The following is a 6,000-nucleotide window of genomic DNA, read 5'->3' on the forward strand; positions in this document are numbered from 1 at the left end:
GCTGGTTGAAAAAATAACACTTCACTTAACATGGACATTCCATCAATTTTTTCAAGTGAGAAATTTTAGTTATCACTATATAAGTAATTCTCATTCATTTTTCCATAATACTTTGCCACAAGTTCCAGATGTTCCTATTCTAAATAAGAAGTGGTGGCAGTATAGAACAAGGTGGCTTGACTTCAGGTAGTATCAGAGTAAAAAGCCTGGAATTGTCTTCTGTACCCAATAAGTGAGAACATGAAAAAGAGATACCCACACATCACGAGTCAGATATCAGCTTAAAGCAGAACCATGCAAACAAATTGATTTTGTGGATATCAACTCCTCAGCCTGGCAGCTATATCTAAAAATTAGAAACCAAGATTATTCTTATGGTTAGAGAGACCCATACACTGAAATGAAAGGTAGGTATGAGGTGTGTTCTTAGTAGGCATTCTGAAGAAGCACTTCCTACCCCTCATATATGTATTTTCAGGTGTTAGTACTGGAGTGGATTGCCATTTCCTTCTCCAGGGGATCTTCCCATCCCAGGGATTGAACCCTGGACTCCCGCACTGTAGACAGACGCTTTACTATCTGAGCCACAGGGAAGTCCGTGTATGTAGTTAGATGCAAAGGTATAAGTGAAGACCTTATAATACACTTCAGTAAACTTTAACATGCTTATTGAGACATGAAATAAGCTCAAGATCTAAATACAGAGAAAGAAGGCAGTATAATATATTGAATAATAATATAGATTTTTGAATAACACATTTGGGTTCAAATTCTTTGTTGTTGCTAAAATTATATAGCTCAAGTTTTCCATATGGATAATGGAAATAAACATGGTATCAGTGGAAACAGTGTCAGACTTTATTTTTCTGGGCTCCAAAATCAGTGCAGATGGTGACTGCAGCCATGAAATTAAAAGACCCTTACTCCTTGGAAGGAAAGTTATGACCAACCTAGATAGCATATTCAAAAGTGGAGACATTACTTTTCCAACAAAGGTTCGTCTAGTCAAGGCTATGGTTTTTCCTGTGGTCATGTATGGGTGTGAGAGTTGGACTGTGAAGAAGGCTGAGCGCCGAAGAATTGATGCTTTTGAACTGTGGTGTTGGAGAAGACTCTTGAGAGTCCCTTGGACTGCAAGGAGATCCAACCAGTCCATTCTGAAGGCGATCAGCCCTGGGATTTCTTTGGAAGGAATGATGCTGAAGCTGAAACTCCAGTACTTTAGCCACCTCATGAGAAGAGTTGACTCATTGGAAAGGACTCTGATGCTGGGAGGGATTGGGGGCAGGAAGAGAAGGGGACGACAGAGGATGAGATGTCTGGATGGCATCACCGACTCGATGGAGGTGAGTCTGAGTGAACTCCGGGAGTTGGTGATGGACAGGGAGGCCTGGCATGCTGCGATTCTGTCAGACAGAGTCTGACATGACTGAGCGACTGATCTGATCTGATCTATGTTGTAGGGTTGTTTCAAAGACTAAAGACACTAAGAAAGTAAAATACACTTTGAAAATATCTCTTACCTAAAACCACATTAAGTAATATCAGTGCTAACTATAACACTGTGATAAAGGTTTCAAATAGAAAGGTCTCATGGGGGAAAAAATACTTAAGTATGATCAATGGAACAAAATAGAAAGCCCAGAGATAAATCTACACACCTATGGACACCTTATCTTTGACAAAGTAGGCAAGAATATACGATGGAGAAAAGACAATCTCTTTAACAAGTGGTGCTGGGAAAACTGGTCAACCACTTGTAAAAGAAGGAAACTAGAACACTTTCTAACACCATACACAAAAACAAACTCAAAATGGATTAAGATCTAAATGTAAGACCAGAAACTATAAAACTACTAGAGGAGAACATAGGCAAAACACTCTCTGACATAAATCACAGCAGGATCCTCTATGACCCACCTCCCAGAATATTGGAAATAAAAGCAAAAATAAACAAATGGGACCTAATTAACCTTAAAAGCTTCTGCACATCAAAGGAAATTATAAGCAAGGTGAAAAGACAGCCTTCAGAATGGGAGAAAATAATAGCAAGTGAAGCAACTGACAGAGAATTAATTTCAAAAATATACAAGCAACTCCTGCAGCTCAATTCCAGAAAAATAAACAACCCAATCAAAAAATGGGCCAAAGACCTAAACAGACATTTCTCCAGAGAAGACATACAGATGGCTAACACATGAAAAGATGCTCAACATCACTCATTATCAGAGAAATGCAAATCAAAACCACAATGAGGTACCATTTCACACCAGTCAGAATGGCTGCGATCCAAAAGTCTACAAGCAATAAATGCTGGAGAGGGTGTGGAGAAAAGGGAACCCTCTTACACTGTTGGTGAGAATGCAAACTAATACAGCCACTGTGGAGAACAGTGTAGAGATTCCTTAAAAAACTGGAAATAGAACTGCCATATGACCCAACAATCCCACTGCTGGGCATACACACCAAGGAAACCAGAACTGAAAGAAATATGTGTACCCCAATGTTCACTGCAGCACTGTTTATGATAGCCAGGACATGGAAGCAACCTAGATGTCCATCAGCAGATGAATGGATAAGAAAGCCGTGGTACTTATACACAATGGAGTATTACTCAGCCATTAAAAAGAATACATTTGAATCAGTTCTAATGAGGTGGATGAAACTGGAGCCTATTATGCAGAGTGAAGTAAGCCAGAAAGAAAAACACCAATACAGTATACTAACGCATATATATGGAATTTAGAAAGATGGTAACGATAACCCTGTATGTGAAACAACAAAAGAGACATAGATGTATAGAATAGTCTTTTGGACTCTGTGGGAGAGGGTGAGGGTGGGATGATTTGGGAGAATGGCATTGAAACATGTATAATATGAATAAAAACTTATTGGTACTAAAAAAAATACTTAAGTATGTATCTTTACATAATTTTGAATTATAAGTAAAAAAAAAAAAAAAACAAACAAAACCCCCACTAATCTTACTTAACTTACTTAAATATTAAGGGAAATTTTTCTCTCACCTTAAAACAAAGTACAATAAAAATATTGGTCTGAGTTCCTTGTCACCAAGAAGATGTTGTTCTGATATTTTTTGATAACTAGGCAATACATTTTTTAAAGTATTTCAGAGCTGACATTCTGTGACTCGCTTATGTCTAAGGTTGCTCTTGTCATGATTCTAAAACATCTAACCAGCAACTCCTCAAAATAGATGCTTCTTCATTCCCAACTAGCAGAAAAAGGGGTATGAACTTCCCTAATATTCCTCAGCTTATGTTCAAAGAGTAATTGGGACTGAACTTATCAGTTACATGCCCATGATCTCAAAGAAAATGCTATGTTTGAATATACACATACTAAACTATTTTAGAACATATATTTATAGAGATATATACACACATATACATACATATATATATATATATATATATATATATAGAGAGAGAGAGAGAGAGAGAGAGAGAGAGAGAGAGAGTTCCCTGGTGGCTCAGATGGTAAAGAATCTGCTTGCAATGAAGGAGACCTGGTTTAGATCCCTGGGTCAAGAAGATGCCCTGGAGAAGGAAATGACTACCTACTCCAATATTCTTGCCTGGAGAATTCCTTGGAGAGAGGAGCTTGATGGGCTACAGTTCATGAGGCTGCAAAGAGTTGGACACAACTGAGTGAATATTTTTACACTTCATATTATGTATGAAATTTTAAATTTCATAACAGTCAACTTTAAGGTTTGCATGATATAACTGGAAAGATAAGAATCAAAAGAAATATTTAATTCCATGCTTTATATTTGCAGCCTTTATATCATCTGCTTTATATCTTAAGCCTGATGTTTTTTTCTTAAATATTATCAAAAATGTCTCCTTAAACGTAAAGAGATATAATTTTTGCACTCAAAATAAATGTATTCCAGTGAGAATAATAACTATGTGTACATTCAATTCAAAACTAATGAAAAATTGTTTAAAATAAATGAAAACTGTCAGATCAAATGTAACAGATTTTGTGGCATGAGCGATTTCTCAGTATAGTTTATATAGGTCCAAGTTTATGAAGGTGGTTTTGTGAGCTAGCTCTTATTTTAATTAATCATTTAAAATATGCCAGGTATCAGACTTCCCAGGCGGTTCATTGGTTGGAAATCTGCCTACCAACGCAGGGACTTGGATTCAATAACTGGTGCAGGAAGATTCTACATGCTGCAGGGCAACAAAGCCTGGACCCCACAAGTACTGAGCTCATGTGCTTCAGTTAGAAAGCAGCCTCTGCTCGCTGCAACTAGAGAAAGCCAGTGCAGTAAGGAAGATCCAGTGCAGCCAAAAATTAATTAATTAATTAAAAAACAAGCTAGGTATTATACTAAATGCCTGATATCTGATATCTACTACTTAATTTACTCTTCAAAATACCTCTAGGCAATTGGTATTATTATCATCCCTAATTATACAGTTGAGAAAACTAAGATATAACTAATAAATCACTCATGGTGATATAGCTGGTACATGGGAAGTCCAGTATTTGAAGTGAGTCAGGTCAGTTCAGGATTGACTGTTTTTACCACTTCTCTATGGCCTTTGTGATATACATATGGATCACTGTAAAAAGAAAGCAGTCATGGACAGAAGATAGTGGGAGCAAAGACCCACAGATTGGAATCCCTGAAGCTAAGCATTCAATGAACCCAAAACACCTGGTCAGTGAAGGAGGCCAGAGAGAGCTAGGGCTGAAAATGAGGTCTTCTATGCTGGGTTATTTGGAGAAGGAAATGGCAACCCACTCCAGTGTTCTTGCCTGGAGAATCCCAGGGACGGGGGAGCCTGGTGGGCTGCCGTCTATGGGGTTTCACAGAGTCGGACACAACTGAAGCGACTTAGCAGCAGCAGCAGCAGAGTGACTTTCACTCAGTCACTCACTCACTCGTGTGTGTGTGTGTCTCTCTCTCTCTCTATATATATACACACACACACACACACACACACATATATAACTCAACAGTAGAAATAGAGAAATAGTCTGGTGCATTTCTTTCTGATCACTGCCATGTGCCAGGCAAATGAAGGATCAACCCCATATTCAAAGAATATTGTGCTGTATAAACAGTTCCCAGCATGTATGGATACTAGAGGGGAAAAACAACAAACAAAAATTATGTCTCCAAAGTCATAAGGTTTTGCTAATGTATTTCCCTGTACACTCTTGGCTTTTGACACTACTGGGGTCCAGAGTTTTCATGTTCTAGTTCCTTGGACGGGCAGGTATTGTATATCAGAAAACTAATGATTTCCTGAAATCATAAGGAATTCCCCACATGAGTTAAAATTCCTGAAACAGGCAGTAAACCTTGGGTCTACTTCATAATTATCTCCGTCACTCAAAACTTAAAACTCTTTCAGGAAACTAAATATTAAAGGTATATCTTTCTTTTTATCAAAGAAATCTTATAGAGTACTTATATTTTGTTTATTACTTATTTAAACAACAGAATACAAAAATCTCAATTAAAATAATTCCTAAATTGCACTTTAAGTTCACCATTCAAAAAAATTCCTTAAAATATGTATTTAAAATTCACTAACCCATATGCCAGGCTCAGTACTGTATCTCTTCCTGTCTCTCTGAATTTATAAGATATTTACTCCTTTTTTTCTATTTACCTAAATCTACTTCTGAATCTTTCTGAATTACTTTTCTCTTACCTTTAAAAAAATTATTGTAAACCGCTCTAGACCATATCTATGAGAGATGGGAGATTCACTTTTGCTGTCGTTTATTATTCCCCAGAATTTAGACTAATACAGATTTTCCTTAAACATCAGAAAAAATATTCCTTAACAATAATTTATGTAAAAACTATTTGTATTTATTTTACCATTTGCAAATGTAAGTAAATTTTACCACAGCATATATGTGTTTGTCTATGAGTGCATATAGTTGACCCTTGAACAACATGGATTTCAACACGGTCACTTATTTCTGGATAGTTTTCAATACATA

The sequence above is a fragment of the Bos indicus genome, chromosome 15 (assembly GCF_029378745.1).
Source record: "Bos indicus isolate NIAB-ARS_2022 breed Sahiwal x Tharparkar chromosome 15, NIAB-ARS_B.indTharparkar_mat_pri_1.0, whole genome shotgun sequence".
Classification (NCBI taxonomy): Eukaryota; Metazoa; Chordata; class Mammalia; order Artiodactyla; family Bovidae; genus Bos; species Bos indicus.